Below are 21468 nucleotides of genomic sequence, written 5' to 3' on the forward strand. Positions count from 1 at the left end.
TTATTATGAATTTTGGCATTTTAACGTAAACAATCACATTTCATATCATAGTCGACCCCAAACATGTGACAAAAGTCAAAGAAAACTGCCCCATTCAGCTGCACACATGCGATTGTCTGAAAAACCGCTTTCCCTTGCTCGTAGAGCGCTGAGACTTGCGGAATCGCATTTTCAGCGCCAGAGAAGCACAATGCAGAGAGCACGCTGCACTGAGGCAGGAAACGAGCCAGTTCGATGAAAAATGATGAAAGTTGACTATGTTAAGTGAATTTTCACGGAATATCAGCTTTTCCATGATTCATATGATTTTTTGCACTTTGATGAAAAAAATCATATTTCATATCAAAATTCATTTTTTTTATGATTTTCCTATGTTTATTATGAATTTTGGCATTTTAACGTAAACAATCACATTTCATATCATAGTCGACCCCAAACATGTGACAAAAGTCAAAGAAAACTGCCCCATTCAGCTGCACACATGCGATTGTCTGAAAAACCGCTTTCCCTTGCTCGTAGAGCGCTGAGACTTGCGGAATCGCATTTTCAGCGCCAGAGAAGCACAATGCAGAGAGCACACTGCACTGAGGCAGGAAACGAGCCAGTTCGATGAAAAATGATGAAAGTTGACTATGTTAAGTGAATTTTCATGGAATTTCACTTTTTCCTTGTTTCTAATGAATTTTTGGACTTTGATGAAAAAAATCATATTTCATATCAAAATTCATTTTTTTTATGATTTTCCTATGTTTATTATGAATTTTGGCATTTTAACGTAAACAATCACATTTCATATCATAGTCGACCCCAAACATGTGACAAAAGTCAAAGAAAACTGCCCCATTCAGCTGCACACATGCGATTGTCTGAAAAACCGCTTTCCCTTGCTCGTAGAGCGCTGAGACTTGCGGAATCGCATTTTCAGCGCCAGAGAAGCACAATGCAGAGAGCACACTGCACTGAGGCAGGAAACGAGCCAGTTCGATGAAAAATGATGAAAGTTGACTATGTTAAGTGAATTTTCACGGAATATCAGCTTTTCCATGATTCATATGATTTTTTGCACTTTGATGAAAAAAATCATATTTCATATCAAAATTCATTTTTTTTATGATTTTCCTATGTTTATTATGAATTTTGGCATTTTAACGTAAACAATCACATTTCATATCATAGTCGACCCCAAACATGTGACAAAAGTCAAAGAAAACTGCCCCATTCAGCTGCACACATGCGATTGTCTGAAAAACCGCTTTCCCTTGCTCGTAGAGCGCTGAGACTTGCGGAATCGCATTTTCAGCGCCAGAGAAGCACAATGCAGAGAGCACACTGCACTGAGGCAGGAAACGAGCCAGTTCGATGAAAAATGATGAAAGTTGACTATGTTAAGTGAATTTTCACGGAATATCAGCTTTTCCATGATTCATATGATTTTTTGCACTTTGATGAAAAAAATCATATTTCATATCAAAATTCATTTTTTTTATGATTTTCCTATGTTTATTATGAATTTTGGCATTTTAACGTAAACAATCACATTTCATATCATAGTCGACCCCAAACATGTGACAAAAGTCAAAGAAAACTGCCCCATTCAGCTGCACACATGCGATTGTCTGAAAAACCGCTTTCCCTTGCTCGTAGAGCGCTGAGACTTGCGGAATCGCATTTTCAGCGCCAGAGAAGCACAATGCAGAGAGCACACTGCACTGAGGCAGGAAACGAGCCAGTTCGATGAAAAATGATGAAAGTTGACTATGTTAAGTGAATTTTCACGGAATATCAGCTTTTCCATGATTCATATGATTTTTTGCACTTTGATGAAAAAAATCATATTTCATATCAAAATTCATTTTTTTTATGATTTTCCTATGTTTATTATGAATTTTGGCATTTTAACGTAAACAATCACATTTCATATCATAGTCGACCCCAAACATGTGACAAAAGTCAAAGAAAACTGCCCCATTCAGCTGCACACATGCGATTGTCTGAAAAACCGCTTTCCCTTGCTCGTAGAGCGCTGAGACTTGCGGAATCGCATTTTCAGCGCCAGAGAAGCACAATGCAGAGAGCACACTGCACTGAGGCAGGAAACGAGCCAGTTCGATGAAAAATGATGAAAGTTGACTATGTTAAGTGAATTTTCACGGAATATCAGCTTTTCCATGATTCATATGATTTTTTGCACTTTGATGAAAAAAATCATATTTCATATCAAAATTCATTTTTTTTATGATTTTCCTATGTTTATTATGAATTTTGGCATTTTAACGTAAACAATCACATTTCATATCATAGTCGACCCCAAACATGTGACAAAAGTCAAAGAAAACTGCCCCATTCAGCTGCACACATGCGATTGTCTGAAAAACCGCTTTCCCTTGCTCGTAGAGCGCTGAGACTTGCGGAATCGCATTTTCAGCGCCAGAGAAGCACAATGCAGAGAGCACGCTGCACTGAGGCAGGAAACGAGCCAGTTCGATGAAAAATGATGAAAGTTGACTATGTTAAGTGAATTTTCACGGAATATCAGCTTTTCCATGATTCATATGATTTTTTGCACTTTGATGAAAAAAATCATATTTCATATCAAAATTCATTTTTTTTATGATTTTCCTATGTTTATTATGAATTTTGGCATTTTAACGTAAACAATCACATTTCATATCATAGTCGACCCCAAACATGTGACAAAAGTCAAAGAAAACTGCCCCATTCAGCTGCACACATGCGATTGTCTGAAAAACCGCTTTCCCTTGCTCGTAGAGCGCTGAGACTTGCGGAATCGCATTTTCAGCGCCAGAGAAGCACAATGCAGAGAGCACACTGCACTGAGGCAGGAAACGAGCCAGTTCGATGAAAAATGATGAAAGTTGACTATGTTTATTGAATTTTCATGGAATTTCACTTTTTCCTTGTTTCTAATGAATTTTTGGACTTTGATGAAAAAAATCATATTTCATATCAAAATTCATTTTTTTTATGATTTTCCTATGTTTATTATGAATTTTGGCATTTTAACGTAAACAATCACATTTCATATCATAGTCGACCCCAAACATGTGACAAAAGTCAAAGAAAACTGCCCCATTCAGCTGCACACATGCGATTGTCTGAAAAACCGCTTTCCCTTGCTCGTAGAGCGCTGAGACTTGCGGAATCGCATTTTCAGCGCCAGAGAAGCACAATGCAGAGAGCACGCTGCACTGAGGCAGGAAACGAGCCAGTTCGATGAAAAATGATGAAAGTTGACTATGTTAAGTGAATTTTCACGGAATATCAGCTTTTCCATGATTCATATGATTTTTTGCACTTTGATGAAAAAAATCATATTTCATATCAAAATTCATTTTTTTTATGATTTTCCTATGTTTATTATGAATTTTGGCATTTTAACGTAAACAATCACATTTCATATCATAGTCGACCCCAAACATGTGACAAAAGTCAAAGAAAACTGCCCCATTCAGCTGCACACATGCGATTGTCTGAAAAACCGCTTTCCCTTGCTCGTAGAGCGCTGAGACTTGCGGAATCGCATTTTCAGCGCCAGAGAAGCACAATGCAGAGAGCACGCTGCACTGAGGCAGGAAACGAGCCAGTTCGATGAAAAATGATGAAAGTTGACTATGTTAAGTGAATTTTCACGGAATATCAGCTTTTCCATGATTCATATGATTTTTTGCACTTTGATGAAAAAAATCATATTTCATATCAAAATTCATTTTTTTTATGATTTTCCTATGTTTATTATGAATTTTGGCATTTTAACGTAAACAATCACATTTCATATCATAGTCGACCCCAAACATGTGACAAAAGTCAAAGAAAACTGCCCCATTCAGCTGCACACATGCGATTGTCTGAAAAACCGCTTTCCCTTGCTCGTAGAGCGCTGAGACTTGCGGAATCGCATTTTCAGCGCCAGAGAAGCACAATGCAGAGAGCACACTGCACTGAGGCAGGAAACGAGCCAGTTCGATGAAAAATGATGAAAGTTGACTATGTTAAGTGAATTTTCACGGAATATCAGCTTTTCCATGATTCATATGATTTTTTGCACTTTGAAGAAAAAAATCATATTTCATATCAAAATTCATTTTTTTTTATGATTTTCCTATGTTTATTATGAATTTTGGCATTTTAACGTAAACAATCACATTTCATATCATAGTCGACCCCAAACACGTGACAAAAGTCAAAGAAAACTGCCCCATTCAGCTGCACACATGCGAATGTCTGAAAAACCGCTTTCCCTTGCTCGTAGAGCGCTGAGACTTGCGGAATCGCATTTTCAGCGCCAGAGAAGCACAATGCAGAGAGCACACTGCACTGAGGCAGGAAACGAGCCAGTTCGATGAAAAATGATGAAAGTTGACTATGTTTATTGAATTTTCATGGAATTTCACTTTTTCCTTGTTTCTAATGAATTTTTGGACTTTGATGAAAAAAATCATATTTCATATCAAAATTCATTTTTTTTATGATTTTCCTATGTTTATTATGAATTTTGGCATTTTAACGTAAACAATCACATTTCATATCATAGTCGACCCCAAACATGTGACAAAAGTCAAAGAAAACTGCCCCATTCAGCTGCACACATGCGATTGTCTGAAAAACCGCTTTCCCTTGCTCGTAGAGCGCTGAGACTTGCGGAATCGCATTTTCAGCGCCAGAGAAGCACAATGCAGAGAGCACGCTGCACTGAGGCAGGAAACGAGTCAGTTCGATGAAAAATGATGAAAGTTGACTATGTTAAGTGAATTTTCACGGAATATCAGCTTTTCCATGATTCATATGATTTTTTGCACATTGATGAAAAAAATCATATTTCATATCAAAATTCATTTTTTTATGATTTTCCTATGTTTATTATGAAATTTGGCATTTTAACGTAATCACATTTCATATCATAGTCGACCCCAAACATGTGACAAAAGTCAAAGAAAACTGCCCCATTCAGCTGCACACATGCGATTGTCTGAAAAACCGCTTTCCCTTGCTCGTAGAGCGCTGAGACTTGCGGAATCGCATTTTCAGCGCCAGAGAAGCACAATGCAGAGAGCACACTGCACTGAGGCAGGAAACGAGTCAGTTCGATGAAAAATGATGAAAGTTGACTATGTTTATTGAATTTTCACGGAATATCAGCTTTTCCATGATTCATATGATTTTTTGCACTTTGATGAAAAAAATCATATTTCATATCAAAATTCATTTTTTTTATGATTTTCCTATGTTTATTATGAATTTTGGCATTTTAACGTAAACAATCACATTTCATATCATAGTCGACCCCAAACATGTGACAAAAGTCAAAGAAAACTGCCCCATTCAGCTGCACACATGCGATTGTCTGAAAAACCGCTTTCCCTTGCTCGTAGAGCGCAGAGACTTGCGGAATCGCATTTTCAGCGCCAGAGAAGCACAATGCAGAGAGCACGCTGCACTGAGGCAGGAAACGAGCCAGTTCGATGAAAAATGATGAAAGTTGACTATGTTAAGTGAATTTTCACGGAATATCAGCTTTTCCATGATTCATATGATTTTTTGCACTTTGATGAAAAAAATCATATTTCATATCAAAATTCATTTTTTTTATGATTTTCCTATGTTTATTATGAATTTTGGCATTTTAACGTAAACAATCACATTTCATATCATAGTCGACCCCAAACATGTGACAAAAGTCAAAGAAAACTGCCCCATTCAGCTGCACACATGCGATTGTCTGAAAAACCGCTTTCCCTTGCTCGTAGAGCGCTGAGACTTGCGGAATCGCATTTTCAGCGCCAGAGAAGCACAATGCAGAGAGCACACTGCACTGAGGCAGGAAACGAGCCAGTTCGATGAAAAATGATGAAAGTTGACTATGTTTATTGAATTTTCATGGAATTTCACTTTTTCCTTGTTTCTAATGAATTTTTGGACTTTGATGAAAAAAATCATATTTCATATCAAAATTCATTTTTTTTATGATTTTCCTATGTTTATTATGAATTTTGGCATTTTAACGTAAACAATCACATTTCATATCATAGTCGACCCCAAACATGTGACAAAAGTCAAAGAAAACTGCCCCATTCAGCTGCACACATGCGATTGTCTGAAAAACCGCTTTCCCTTGCTCGTAGAGCGCTGAGACTTGCGGAATCGCATTTTCAGCGCCAGAGAAGCACAATGCAGAGAGCACACTGCACTGAGGCAGGAAACGAGCCAGTTCGATGAAAAATGATGAAAGTTGACTATGTTAAGTGAATTTTCACGGAATATCAGCTTTTCCATGATTCATATGATTTTTTGCACTTTGATGAAAAAAATCATATTTCATATCAAAATTCATTTTTTTTATGATTTTCCTATGTTTATTATGAATTTTGGCATTTTAACGTAAACAATCACATTTCATATCATAGTCGACCCCAAACATGTGACAAAAGTCAAAGAAAACTGCCCCATTCAGCTGCACACATGCGATTGTCTGAAAAACCGCTTTCCCTTGCTCGTAGAGCGCTGAGACTTGCGGAATCGCATTTTCAGCGCCAGAGAAGCACAATGCAGAGAGCACGCTGCACTGAGGCAGGAAACGAGCCAGTTCGATGAAAAATGATGAAAGTTGACTATGTTAAGTGAATTTTCACGGAATATCAGCTTTTCCATGATTCATATGATTTTTTGCACTTTGATGAAAAAAATCATATTTCATATCAAAATTCATTTTTTTTATGATTTTCCTATGTTTCTTATGAATTTTGGCATTTTAACGTAAACAATCACATTTCATATCATAGTCGACCCCAAACACGTGACAAAAAGTTAAAGAAAACTGCCCCATTCAGCTGCACACATGCGATTGTCTGAAAAACCGCTTTCCCTTGCTCGTAGAGCGCTGAGACTTGCGGAATCGCATTTTCAGCGCCAGAGAAGCACAATGCAGAGAGCACACTGCACTGAGGCAGGAAACGAGCCAGTTCGATGAAAAATGATGAAAGTTGACTATGTTTATTGAATTTTCATGGAATTTCACTTTTTCCTTGTTTCTAATGAATTTTTGGACTTTGATGAAAAAAATCATATTTCATATCAAAATTAATTTATTTTATGACTTTCTTTTCTTTATTATGAATATTGGCATTTTAAAGTAAACAATCACATTTCATATCATAGTCGACCCCAAACATGTGACAAAAGTCAAAGAAAACTGCCCCATTCAGCTGCACACATGCGATTGTCTGAAAAACCGCTTTCCCTTGCTCGTAGAGCGCTGAGACTTGCGGAATCGCATTTTCAGCGCCAGAGAAGCACAATGCAGAGAGCACGCTGCACTGAGGCAGGAAACGAGCCAGTTCGATGAAAAATGATGAAAGTTGACTATGTTAAGTGAATTGTCATGGAATATCAGCTTTTCCATGATTCATATGATTTTTTGGCACTTTGATGAAAAAAATCATATTTCATATCAAAATTCATTTATTTTATGACTTTCTTTTCTTTATTATGAATATTGGCATTTTAAAGTAAACAATCACATTTCATATCATAGTTGACCCCAAACATGTGACAAAAGTCAAAGAAAACTTTCCCATTCAGCTGCACACATGCGATTGTCTGAAAAACCGCTTTCCCTTGCTCGTAGAGCGCTGAGACTTGCGGAATCGCATTTTCAGCGCCAGAGAAGCACAATGCAGAGAGCACGCTGCACTGAGGCAGGAAACGAGCCAGTTCGATGAAAAATGATGAATGTTGACTTTGTTAAGTGAATTTTCATGGAGTATCCCTTTTTCCAAGTTTCTAACGAATTTTTGTACTTTGATGAAAAAAATCATATTTCATATCAACTTCGTATTGTTTATGATTTTCCTGTGTTTAATATGAATTTTGTCATTTTAAGGTAAACAATCACACTTCATATCATAGTCGACCCCAAACATGTGACAAAAGTCCAAGAAAACTGCCCCATTCAGCTGCACACATGCGATTGACTGAAAAACCGCTTTCCCTTGCTCGTAGAGCGCTGAGACTTGCGGAATCGCATTTTCAGCGCCAGAGAAGCACAATGCAGAGAGCACACTGCACTGAGGCAGGAAACGAGCCAGTTCGATGAAAAATGATGAAAGTTGACTATGTTTATTGAATTTTCATGGAATTTCACTTTTTCCTTGTTTCTAATGAATTTTTGGACTTTGATGAAAAAAATCATATTTCATATCAAAATTCATTTTTTTATGATTTTCCTATGTTTATTATGAATTTTGGCATTTTAACGTAAACAATCACATTTCATATCATAGTCGACCCCAAACATGTGACAAAAGTCCAAGAAAACTGCCCCATTCAGCTGCACACATGCGATTGTCTGAAAAACCGCTTTCCCTTGCTCGTAGAGCGCTGAGACTTGCGGAATCGCATTTTCAGCGCCAGAGAAGCACAATGCAGAGAGCACACTGCACTGAGGCAGGAAACGAGCCAGTTCGATGAAAAATGATGAAAGTTGACTATGTTAAGTGAATTTTTACGGAATATCAGCTTTTCCATGATTCATATGATTTTTGGCACTTTGATGAAAAAAATCATATTTCATATCAAAATTCATTTTTTATATGACTTTCTTTTCTTTATTATAAATTTTGGCATTTTAAAGTAAACAATCACATTTCATATCATAGTTTACCCCAAACATGTGACAAAACGAACGAACAGAATGATGTCCCTTCCCCTTCTCAAACCCACTCAAAGCCCAAAACCAGACCAGAGAACACTTGATATTAGCCAAAATGCCAAGACGCAATAAACTTTTGTGTCCTCTCCTTAACGGACACCCTCAGGCCACACCTATACAGGCATGCATGAAGTCACATAAGCAAATAAGACCCAACTCCTGGAAACTATCCATTTAACCTTGAAGCATACACAACTTTGCCAGAGCAAAGCTCATAAAAATACATTAAACTCATTGATGTTTCTCTCCACAGAAAACTTTACTAACAGGCAAAAGAGTAATGCATGACTTAAAACAGAACAGAACTTAAACACAAACAAACAAACAAACAAAAAAAGACAAGTGGCACCAGGAAACCCTTGTCGGAGAAACAATGCTCGATGAGAGTAAGGCCGGCCCATTGGGTTGGATGAATGGAGAAAGGGTGGGGAAAGGTTGACGAGCAACAACTGACAGTGGTGAGCAGTAGGAGGTCAAGATAGCCTAGGGAACAGGGCGGGTTGAATGCCGACATAATTTGGTAAGTAAGTAAATCAGTAAGTCAGTAAATCAGTAATTGATTTTTCTTCATTTTACTTCAGTAAACGGTGCACCAAGCCTCAAAGTACTGCAATACCAGGCTGATCCACGAGCAAGCCCCTTTTCTGCCTCCCAGCTCTAAAAATCTGTTTAATATAGAGGACATATGAGAAATTAAACTGATTAGAACAGATTTTTTTTTCCAATCCAAATCCTATCCATTCCTAACCATTCACCTTCTCAAGGCCAGACTAAGGATTGTAACTTGAACCCAGACCAAGGCCAAAAAACCAGAGCAGTGAACACAATAGATCCTAGCTAAAAAGCCTGAGAAGCAATCCTACATGTATTTTTGTGAACTTTGCTCTGGCAAAGCTGTGTATGCTTCAATGTTAAATGGGTAGTTTCCAGTACTTGGGTCTTATTTGGTTATGTGACTTCATGCATGCCTGTATAGATGTGGCCTGGGGCTGTCCGTTAAGCAGAAGACGTAAAAGTTTATTGCTTCTCAGCCTTTTGGCTAAGATCAAGTGTTCTCTGGTCTGGCTTTGGGCTGTGACTGTATTCACATTGCACTTCTTAGTCTGGCTTTGAGAAGACAAGTGTGACGGAAAGGATATAAAAAAAAAGAAGAAAAAAAAAAGGGGCCGGCCTTACCCTGATCAAGCATTGTGTTTCCCCGACAAGGGTTTCCTGGTACTGCTTGCTTGTTTTTTTTTCTTTATAGCTCTGATTTCTCTTAAGTCACATATAAATCTTTCATATTTTACTAAAGATTTCTGTGGAGAGGAACATCAATGTGTTTGATGTATTTTTATGAGATTTGCTTTGGTAAAGCTGTGTATGCTTCAATGCTAAATAGGTAGTTTCCAGGAGTTTGGTCTTATTTGCTTATATGACTTTATGCATGCTTGTATAGGTGTGGCCTGAGGCTGTCTGTTAAGCAGAGGAGTTAAAAGTTTATTGCTTCTTGGCCTTTTGTTCAAGTGTTCTCTGGTCTGGTTTTGGGCTTTGACTTGGTTTGAGAAGGAGAATAGATGGAATGGGGTTTGTGTAGGATCGCTTCTCAGGCTTTTTAGCTAGGATCTATTGTCTTCACTGGTCTGGCTTTTTGGCCTTGGTCTGGGTTCACATTACAATCCTTAGTCTGGCCTTGAGAAAGTGAATGGTTAGGTATGGATATGGGTAGGATTTGGATTGAAAAAATAAAAATCTGTTCTTATCAGTTTAATATCTGATACGTTCTCTATAGTAAGCAGATTTTTAGAGCTGGGAGCCTGAAAAGGGGCTTGCTACGGATCGGTCTGGTATTGCAGTACTTCCAGGCTTGGTGTACCGTTTTCTGATATAAAATAATGGAGAACAAATTACTGATTTACAGACTTAATTACATACTTACTTACTTACCAAATTATGTCTGCGTTCAACCCGCCCTGTTCCCTAGCCTATCTTCGCCTCCTTCTGCTCACTACTGTCAGTTGTTTCACGGCAACCTTTCCCCACCCTTTCTCCACTCAACCAACCCAAGGGGCCGGCCTTACCCTCATTGAGTATTGTGTTTCTCCGACAAGGGTTTCCTTTTCGTGCTCGGCTTTTTTCTTTATAGTGCTGGTTTCTCTTAAGTCATGCATAAATCTTTCACCTTTTATTAAATATTTCTGTGGAGAGGAACATCAATGAGTTTGATGTATTTTTGTGAGCTTTGCTCTGGCAAAGCTGTGTATGCTTCAACGTTAAATGGGTAGTTTCCATGAGTTGGGTCTTATTTGCTTATGTGACTTTATGCATGCCTGTATAAGTGTGGCCTGAGGCTGTCCGTTAAGCAGAGGAGATAAAAGTTTATTGCTTCTTGGCCTTTTGGCTAAGATTAAGTGTTCTCTGGTCTGGTTTTGGGTTTTGACTGGGTTTAAGAAGGAGAATAGATGGAATGGGGTTTGTGTAGGATCGCTTCTCAGGCTTTTTAGCTAGGATCTATTGTGTTCGCTGGTCTGGCTTTTTGGCCTTGGTCTGGGTTCACGTTACAATCCTTAGTCTGGCCTTGAGAAGGCGAATGGTTAGGTATGGATATGTGTAGGATTTGGATTGAAAAAGAAATCTGTTCTTATCAGTTCAATATCTGATACGTCCTATATATTAAACAGATTTTTAGAGCTGGGAGCCAAAAAATGTGCTTGCTACACCTGGTATTGCAGTGTTTCTAGGCTTGGTGCACCATTTTCTGATGTAAAATGAAGGAGAAAATATGACTGAATTACTGATTTACTGACTTATTTACGTACTCATTTATTTACCAAATTATATCTGTGTTCAAACCGCCCTGTTCCCTAGCCTATTTTCACCTCCTTCTGCTCACTACTGTCAGTTGTTGCTCGTCAACCTTTCCCCCTCCCTTTCTCCACTCAACCCACCCAAGGGGCCGGCCTTACCCTCATTGAGCATAGTGTTTCTCCGACAAGGGTTTCCTGGTGCTTTTTTTTTTTTTTTTTTTTTTTTTTAATATATATATATATATATATATATATATATCCTTGGTTTCTCTTAAGTCGTGCATAAATCTTTCACCTTTTATTAAAGATTTCTGTGGAGAGGAGCATTGATGAGTTTGATGCGTTTTTGTGAGCTTTGTTCTGGCAAAGCTGTCTATGCTTCAATGTTAAATGGGTATTTTCCAGAAGTTGGGTCTTATTTGGTTATGTGAGTTTATGCATGCCTGTATAGGTGTGGCCTGAGGCTGTCCGTTAAGCAGAGGAGATAAAAGTTTATTGCTTCTTGGCCTATTAGCTAAGATCAAGTGTTCTCTGGTCTGGTTTTGGGCTTTGACTGGGTTTGAGAAGGAGAATAGATGTAATGGGGTTCGTGTAGGATCGCTTCTCAGGCTTTTTAGCTAGGATCTATTGTGTTCACTGGTCTGGCTTTTTGGCCTTGGTTTGGGTTCACGTTACAATCCTTAGTCCGGCCTTGAGAAGACTAAAAATACCAAAATTCATATTTTTATCACTTTCCTATATTTCTTATGAATTTTGGTATTTTAATGTAATCAATCACCTTTCATATCATAGTTGACTCCAAATGTGAAAAAGTCAAAGAAAACTGCCCCATTCAGCTGCAACATGCAACGGTCTTTCCCTTGCTTGTAGAGCGCTGAGACTTGTGGAATCGCATTTTCAGCGCCAGAGAAGCACAATGCAGAGAGCACAGTGCGCTGAGGCAGGAAACGAGCCAGTTCGATGAAAAATGATGAAAGTTGACTATGTTAAGTGAATTGTCATGGAATTTCCATGTTCCTTATGATTTTTTGCACTTTAATGTAATAAATCAAATTTCATATCAAAATTCACATATTTTTTTTATCACTATTCCCTTGTTGCTTAATAATTTTTGCATTTTAATGTGTAATGTGGCAGGCAAAGTTATAATTATTGAGTGTGATGAAGTTATATCTTTAAGCCAAAACAGAAATGTTGGGGACTTAGGGGGGGTTTGGGAAGTGTGTCATAAAACATTTCACATTCCTGTGTACCTCCCCCTCTTCAATGAGGCAATGGTGGAACTATTTTCTGGATCTCACCAAGAATGTACATTATTTTACCCTTCAGGTTCTAATCTCAAGGCATACTGAACAAATATGATGATATACTTACTGAGGATTATTATCTCAAAGCTGCCCTACAAATAGCGTGGAAGACGGAGAGCCCATGCTTATGAGTATGAGGAGCACAGTCTGAGAGAAGCCAAGTTTATTCAGCTAGTGGACTTTGTTGACCGACAAGCAAAGGTAATATCAAATCCACTCTTTGGATATTTGGATGCTTTGTTGGTGATAAGAAAAAATCTAACAAGTCTCTTCAATGAACCAAGCAGAAAAAGGAAGTAAAAAAGGCAGCAGATTTGTAACTGATGTGGAGCATGTTGGTGGTAATCAAAAGGATTTGACTACGACAATTCATGGTGGATCAGTTATCAGTGCTTTCACTAAACCTTGTGCATATTGTGAGAAAAGCCATACCTTGGAACAATGTTACCAGTTCAGCGCTAAGCAATATAAGGACAAGCCATATAAGGACTTTTTGAGAAAGAACAGATTTCGCTTTGGGTGCCTAGTGAAAGGACACGTTAGCAGAGTCTGTACAAGAAGAGTCACTTGTCACTTGTGTGCAAAGAGACATCCGAGCATGTTACACATGGCCACACAATTCAAAGCTCATGAGAAAGCAACAGTAAAAGTTGACAAAACTGAAACAGTTAATACTTTACCTGCCACAATGAATCATGAAACAAGTGCATGTACTGGGGCCAGAGACAACTGTATTCTTGCCATAGTACCTGTTAGAATAAAGTCCAAGAAGAGTGATAAGGCAGTGGAAGTGTATGCATTTCTGGACCCAGGCAGCTCTGCAGATCAAGGTAGAAAGGTGACATGATGCTGAGCACCATGTAATCTAGGACACAAGTAGAAAGTTGATTTGGAGATCAGTGGACTGGAAGAAAACAACTTCTGTTGAGCTTTCAAAAGTGTTTACCCAAAAGAGTATTCCAGTGTCAAGGAAAAACATTCCACGACAACACGACATTGATAAGTGGCCTTATGTCAGTGAAGTGAAATTGCCTCACTTAGATACTGAAGTTGAAATCCTCATAGGCAACAAGGAATACAAGCTTCTAGAACCATGGAAAGTAATAAACAGTAAGCACAATGGGCCATATGCAGTAAGGACTGCTCTTGGATGGACTTTGAATGAATTTCAAGATCAGTTTGAAAGAGCAACCTGTTACACGAAGAGGAATCCTGTCATTTACAAGTTCTATCTATGTCACCTTGGGTTTTCTTGCACCAGTTATACTACCAGCAAAGATTATATAATGCAGCAGTTGTGCAAAGAAAGACCGGCGTAGGACAATGACATTCCTGCACAGTTCGCAAAAGAATAGAAAACCTTGATGCAACAATCTGTTGTTGCATCATTTGAGTGAGTTCAGTGTAGCAAGATGCATAAAACCAATTGACTTTGGGGTACAGCAACAGCACAACTTCATCACTTCTCAGATGCAGGTGAAGCAGGTATGGAGTTGTCTCATAGCTCAGATTGGTAAATGCTGATGGATTTACCAATGGACCTTGTGCTTAAATGATGGGGAAGTCTCATGTAGCACCACTGAAGCAGACCACCATTCCACGTATGGAGCTGACTGCAGCAGTGGTTGCTGTGAACACCGACAAGATGCTGAATAGTGAAATGGAACTAGAATTACTTAAATATGTATTCTGGACTGACAGTACAACTGTACTGAGATATACTGACAGTGAAAGACTTCAGTTCAAAACTTTTGTTGCGAATAGAGCGTCATACAATAAGAATAAGAGAGTCAACCAAGCCACAGCAGTGGAGGTATGTCACTACCTCACAAAATCACGCTGATTGTGCATCCAGAGGTCTTTCATGTGAAAAGTTCATGAAGACCACAAACTGGATCCATGGACTTTCCTTTCTTAAAGAACCAGAGAGTATGTGGTCTGAGAAAATTCTGGATTCCATCTGCAAATTCCATTGTGAGGAAGTTTCTCTCTAGGTGTGTGACATGTAGAAAGATCAGAGCAAAGGCTGGTGAACAAAAGATGTCTGAACTGCCGCAGGACAGAGTGGTACCAGATCAACCACCCTTTACAGCTGTAGGGCTAGATTATTTTGGACCGTTTGAAGTTAAACAAGGTCGGAGCAACGTTAAAAGATATGGTGTATTGTTTACTTGTTTGACAACAAGAGCTGTGCATATTGAAGTTGCAGAGACATTGGACACAGACTCCTGTTTGAATGCCAAATCCGACACTTTGTGAGCAGGAGAGGTCAGGTGTCTATCATGAGAAGTGACAATGGTACTAACTTTATAGGTGCTGAGATTGAACTACAGCAAGCCATTCAACAATGGAATCAGTTGAAAATTGAGACCATTCTCATGCAAAAGGGAATACCGTGGATATTCAACCCACCTTCTGGGTCTCATTTTGGTGGAATATGGGAAAGACAGATAAGATCAGTAAGAAAGATTCTGAGATCTGTACTGAAGGAGTAGACACTTACTGATGAGAGTTTGCATACATTCCTGTGTGAAGTGGAAGCAATAATAAAATGATCGACCACTTACCATTGGTACAGTTGATCCCACAGATCTGGAACCCTTAACACCCAATCATCTGTTGTTAATAAAAAGGCAACCAAACTTGCCTCCTGGACTTTTCAAAAAAGAGGACATATATGCTCGTTGCAGATGGAAACAAATTCAGTACCTTTCTGACTTGTTTTGAAAGCGGTGGGTACATGAATATTTGCCTTTGCTCCAGGAGCGTCACAAATGGACTTAAGTGAGAAAAAAACCTTTCAGTTGGAGATGTTGTTTTGATAATTGATGACTCGTCTCCAAGAAATTCATGGGTCTGTGGAAGAATAGTAAAAGTGTTCCCAGATAAAAAAGGACTTGTAAGACGTGGGTTAGTTAAAACCAAGACTAATACCCTGGAAAGGCCCACTGACAAGTTATGCCTTATATATGAAATTAAGTGAGGATGATATAATTGTATCTGTGTGGACTAGCTTCATTTAATGCTACATACTCATTTGTTTTAATTTATGTTTCTGTTAAACACATTACAGCGATCAGCCATAACATTATGATGATATTATAATATTGTGTTTGTCCCTCTTTTGCTGCCAAAACAGCCCATAATGGGTCACATCATGGACTCCACTAGATCCCTGAAGATATGCTTTGGTGTCTGGCACCAAGATGTTAGCAGCAAGTCCTATAAGTTGCAAGGTGGGGCCTCCATGCATCTCCACAGATGTTCAACTGGATTGAGAAAACTGCGATGCACTGTGTATTCTGACACATTTCTATCAGAACCAGCATTAACTTCTTCAGCAATTTGAGCAACAAATTAGCTTGTCTGTTGGATTGGATCACATGGGCCAGCCTTCACTCTCCACGTGCATCCATCCAAGCCTTGGCCACCCATGACCCTCTCACAAGTTCACCACTGTTCCTTCCTTGGACCACTTTTGATAGCTACTGACAACTGCAGACCGGGAACACCAGGTGATGACTTAGCTACTAGATGGAGCGTTTAGCCTGTTAGTATGCTCCCTGGTCTTGGCTCTGATTAACTAAACCTGTTCTGAGACTATGTGCTATAGAAATGAGAGCAGCACCGTGCCAAGTGGAATGGACACCATCCCACCCTAACAGGCTAGCCTTGTCCTCAGTCAGTCAGTCCAGATCAGGAACAGCATTTCCAGCACCACCACGCTGAGTACTGGAGCTCCTCAGGGCTGTGTGCTCAGTCCACTGCTGTTCACTCTGCTGACTCACGACTGTGCAGCAATGCACAGATCCAACCACATTGTCAAGTTCACCGATGACATGACCGTGGTGGGTCTCATCAGCAAGAACGATGAGTCAGCTTACAGAGAGGAGATGCAGCAGCTAACAGCACGGTGTAGAGCCAACAACCTGTCTCTGAACGTCGACAAGACTAAAGAGATGGTTGTTGACGTCAGGAGAGCACAGAGTGACCATTCTCCACTGTCCATCGACGGATCCTCTGTGGAGATCGTCAAGAGCACCAAATTCCTTGGTGTTCATCTGGCAGAGAACATCACCTGGTCACTCAACACCAGCTCCATCACCAAGAAAGCCCAGCAGCACCTCTACTTCCTGAGGAGGTTGAGGAAAGCCCATCTCCCTTCCCCCATCCTGACTGTGTTCTACAGAGGGACCATAGAGAGTGTTCTGAGCAGCTGCATTACTGCCTGGTTTGGGAACTGCACCGTCTTGGATTGCAAGACCCTTCAGCAGATAGTGAGGACAGCTGAGAAGATCATCGGAGTCCCTCTCCCCTCTATCAAGGACATTTACACTGCACGCTGCATACGCAAAGTTAACAGCATTGTGGGTGACCCCACATACCTCAAGCCATCAGGCTCCTCAACACCCAGGACTGAACTGTACAAAACTCTCTCTCTCTCACACACACACACACACACTCTGGACTGAACTGTACATAACTATCTGTCCCTCACACACACATACACACACCCACACTCTCTCTCTCTCTCTCTCTCTCTCTGTCTCTCTCTCTCACCTGTGTGGACACACACTCACACACATAACTTATATTGTTCGATACTTATTGCACTACCTCAACCCCTGTGTTTTTTATCTGCTGCTATATTTATGTTTATTTCTATTTTGCATCTCAACTGCTGCTATATTGTATTTTTGCACAATACATGTTGTCAGACCCCAAAGTCATCTCATTTTATTACATTTCATTGCACATTCTTTTTCTTTTTTTCGGTGCTAAGTGTCCTGTGTTTTTGTGTTGTCTTTTTTTGTATTTATTATTTTTGCACTGTCTTGTCGTTGCTTTGTTTGCACCTAGCTGCACACTTACACTTTATGCAGCTTGGACGAACTTTCGGTCCTAGCTTTGTGTTGTTATTGTGTTTGATCATTATGTTGTATGTTTATGTAGCACCAGGTCCTGGAGAAACGTTGTTTAATTTCACTGTGTGTGTGAAGGAAAGAGTGAAAGAGAGGCTAAAACAAATAGCTAATGATCACCCCTTGCCAAATACACAAGCAGCTGGACCATTCAACCATTCCGCTCTCTCTCTAAATACTTTTCCAAAATTTCAATTTTCAAAGTACTTTTTTGATTCTTGATATACAACCTTGATTCTTGAAATGAATGAAATAGCCTTTATTTGTCACATATACATTACAGCACAGTGAAATTCTTTCTTCGCATATCCCATCCTTGGAGGTTGGGGTCAGAGCGCAGGGTCAGCCATGATACGGCACCCCTGGAGCAGAGAGGGTTAAGGGCCTTGCTCAAGGACCCAACAGTGGCAACTTGGCGGTGCTGGGGCTTGAACCCCTGATCTTCCGGTCAATGACCCAGAGCCTTAACCACTTGAGCCACCACTGCCCCTTGATATACAACCTTGCCAAAACATCAAAATAAAAAAACATGTAATATTAAAAGAATGGAAAAACAGTGACAAAATGCAAAGATGCAAGGTGCCAGAGTATACTCTTAAAAGAAATGGTTCTATTTAGGACCAGAGATGGTTCTATCACCCCCTTCATATATGGCACCCCATAATGGTTTTATATAGAACCATTTTAATGGGTTCATTAAAAAGAACCCCAAATGGTTCTTTAAATCCAAATTAGATGGTTCTTTTTAGAACCATTTAAGGGTTCTTTATTATTAAAAGTTACTTATTACTGAGTAAGAAAATATCACCAACCCAGAAACAGCAAAACTTTTAATTATTTTACATTTAAAATGTTTAATTACATTCATGTATAGATGATAGCAACCACCCCACCCCCGACAATCTGACAATGCCCAACGCCATTGGATCAGAGCACTGTCAATCATTGCCTGATTCGCTGCCTGTCATTTTAGCAGTGGTGGGCTGTGCATTTCACACCTAAGCCTTCACTGGTGTCCTTCCTGAATTAATCCACCTCTATACCATGGCAATAGATACTAATCAACCGTTAAATAACAAAGTAAAAAAAAAATTAGGCTACATTATTTCACACCACACAAGGAATAGTCAATTTTATTTAAAAAAGTGCAAAAGAAAACCCAAAAGCATAAAGGGTTCTTGAAAAAGCTTACCAACTATTTTTAAGAATCAAAAGTATGAAAAATTACTTTCAGTTACAGTCTATCGTTCAAATATAATACAAAGTGTTTTTCAAAGGTTGACTGTACAGAAAGTTATTTAAATTGCTTACAAATATTTAAAATATTATTTGCTTATTAACTAAAATGCATTAAACTTTCCAAAGCTAGCCTACTGATTATTAGATCTCTAGAGCTTCGTAGATCTCATCAAATCAGCCCCTCTCTCGCTCAGTGGTGTCACAAAACTCCTTCACCCTTGCCATACAGAATTGCACATCCAATGTTTTGTTCTGCAGTATTGCAAAAAGCACATCTGAATGCTCGAAAATCCCACTGAACACGTGAAGCAAAAAGCAAAACTGAAAATCATCCAGACGCGCATTAAATCCATCAGCACAATGCACAGAGTCCTCGTCATACTCATCATGATGTTCCTGTATGTGGTGAAACAGCTCTTTTAGTGCAACTCTCAAAGACTGCACTGACCAGTCACGAAGTGTACTGCCACCGCGTTGGTGCCACACGAGGAAGGCGCCGCTGGCAAATGTCCAATAGTTGCGTGCGCCTAGGGGATCTGGAGAAAAATGCAGCAAGGCCATTTAGGTGGGCAAAAAAGATCTTGCATTCTTTATGCTTTGTGGCCCCTTGAGTCAATACTAAATTCAGGCAATGGGCATAGCAGTGTATGTATAAGGCCATAGGTGCTCTCTCCTTAACTTTAGCCTGCACCCCATTTAGTCCAGATGACATGACAGCTGCGCCATCAAAACACTGTGCCACAGTTTTATCTATACTTTCATATTCCTCCAAGAAACAGACAATAAGAGCAGCAATGTCATCGGCTCGCTTGCCACTAGTAACGTCCTCAAATCTGACAAACCGCTCCTTGACACCTGTGTCCGTCACATAATGCAGGACCAGCGCAAGCTGTGCTGCATTACTCACATCTGTGGTCTCGTCTACCATAAGAGCGACAAAAGGTGCCAAATTGATCTCCCTTTTTATCTCTTCTCCCTTCACTTCAGCAATAGCATTAATCAGGTCATTTTGTATTTTGCCTGAAGTCCCACAAAACACTTTGTTAGTGGACAGGTGGTAATGTAAGTCTGTGTTGTTTTCAGCAAGAAAAGAAAGAAGCTTTATGGAATAAAGAATATTTATGGATGCAGCGCTTTCATTGTGTCCTCTAAATGAAAGTTCCTGTTTACCCAAAAATGTAACACAGTCTTTTCAGTATTTCCCTATTTTTCTTCACCTTTTCATTGTGTAGCTCCGTTTCCTTGAGCACTTGTTCAATGAGCTGTAGATCCACCCGGGTTTCCCCAAAGATTTTCAGAAGTAGGGTTGCTTGTAAGTGTCTGGCTGTGCTTTGGTGTCTCAGTGCTGCCTTGGTTAGGCAACTCAAATTTGCAAACCCAGTGTGGCTCCAAACACCATGTCGATCAACTGCAAATAACTGATTCTGAAGGCCTTATGGCAGATTTCTTTCACCCTGGCAACACATGATGTCAGCGACTAGCTGAAATACGATTGGATAAATACTCATCATAAATATACACCTGGCCCTGTGATGGACTGGTGACCTATCCAGGGTGTACCCCTGCCTTTCACCCAATGTGTACTGGGATAGAATCCAGCAGACCCCCATGACCCTAATTAGAAATAAAGCGGGTATAGACAATGGATGGATGGATAGATATACACCTCTGGATGCAGCGCAACCAAGAGAAAAGCTATGTAGAGAATAGACTATTGGGAATAATTTAATACACATTCATGGAAAGATATATTAAATATATTAAAATGCAAGTCAGTGATTCAGATTGCTGCTGTTTAGGCCAGCAGAGAAGGCCTTGCTGGCCCTGACAGCCCACCACTGCATTTTAGCAATGTTCAACGCTATTTCAATTATTTCTTAATATTATATTTATTTATTATTTTATTAATTCTTTCAATTAATAAGAAAGATGAAGCCAACTACTCAAACAAAAATTTGTTTTCAGAATTACAAATGACCTCACAATGCTACATCAGTGCTGTTAGCCAGCCAGACAGCAGCACAGCTAACGTCAGCCAAGCGCCTACACCCAGTTCCTCCCCCTCCCTGAGAGAGGGTGCCGACAGTGACAGAGACAAAGATGTAGTGTGTATTGGCACAGGTTTTATGCCGGATGCCCTTTCTGACGCAACCCTCCCATTTTTAACTGGGCTTGGGACAAGCACTGCATCCAGTGGCTGGGGTTTGGGCACTGGCTGGGACATGAACCCCGGCCTTCCACATGGTAGGCTGGGGTTCATTTTTTTACCTACCACTGAGCCACCAGTGCCCTGTTAAAGTAAAAAAAAATTCATAACAAACATTGAAAAAGTGATTTTTCCATCAAAAGTCAACTTTGATCATTTTTCATCTAACAGGCTTTCCTATCACAGCGCAGCATGCTCCTTGCATTGTGCTTCTCTGGCACTGAAAATGCAAAAAGTCTCAAGGCACTTCAAGCAAGGGAAAGTGGTTTTGCTTTTTTCACAT

General features: G+C 39.6%; 3 non-coding genes and 1 pseudogene across 3 annotated transcripts; all 4 read left to right on the forward strand.

Annotated features, from left to right (window-relative positions):
- Positions 1-9968: 9968 nt before the first annotated feature.
- Positions 9969-10083, forward strand: LOC131361796 (U5 spliceosomal RNA). The gene has a single exon (XR_009206086.1). It is a non-coding gene; the product is annotated as a U5 spliceosomal RNA (small nuclear RNA).
- A 346-nt stretch (positions 10084-10429) lies between these two features.
- LOC131361777 (U2 spliceosomal RNA) lies at positions 10430-10585 on the forward strand (annotated as a pseudogene).
- A 262-nt stretch (positions 10586-10847) lies between these two features.
- On the forward strand, positions 10848-10962 carry LOC131361790 (U5 spliceosomal RNA). The gene has a single exon (XR_009206083.1). It is a non-coding gene; the product is annotated as a U5 spliceosomal RNA (small nuclear RNA).
- Positions 10963-11768: 806 nt separating this feature from the next.
- Positions 11769-11882, forward strand: LOC131361781 (U5 spliceosomal RNA). The gene has a single exon (XR_009206080.1). It is a non-coding gene; the product is annotated as a U5 spliceosomal RNA (small nuclear RNA).
- Positions 11883-21468: the final 9586 nt, after the last annotated feature.

The sequence above is a fragment of the Hemibagrus wyckioides genome, linkage group LG01, assembly GCF_019097595.1.
Source record: "Hemibagrus wyckioides isolate EC202008001 linkage group LG01, SWU_Hwy_1.0, whole genome shotgun sequence".
In the NCBI taxonomy this organism is placed as follows: Eukaryota; Metazoa; Chordata; class Actinopteri; order Siluriformes; family Bagridae; genus Hemibagrus; species Hemibagrus wyckioides.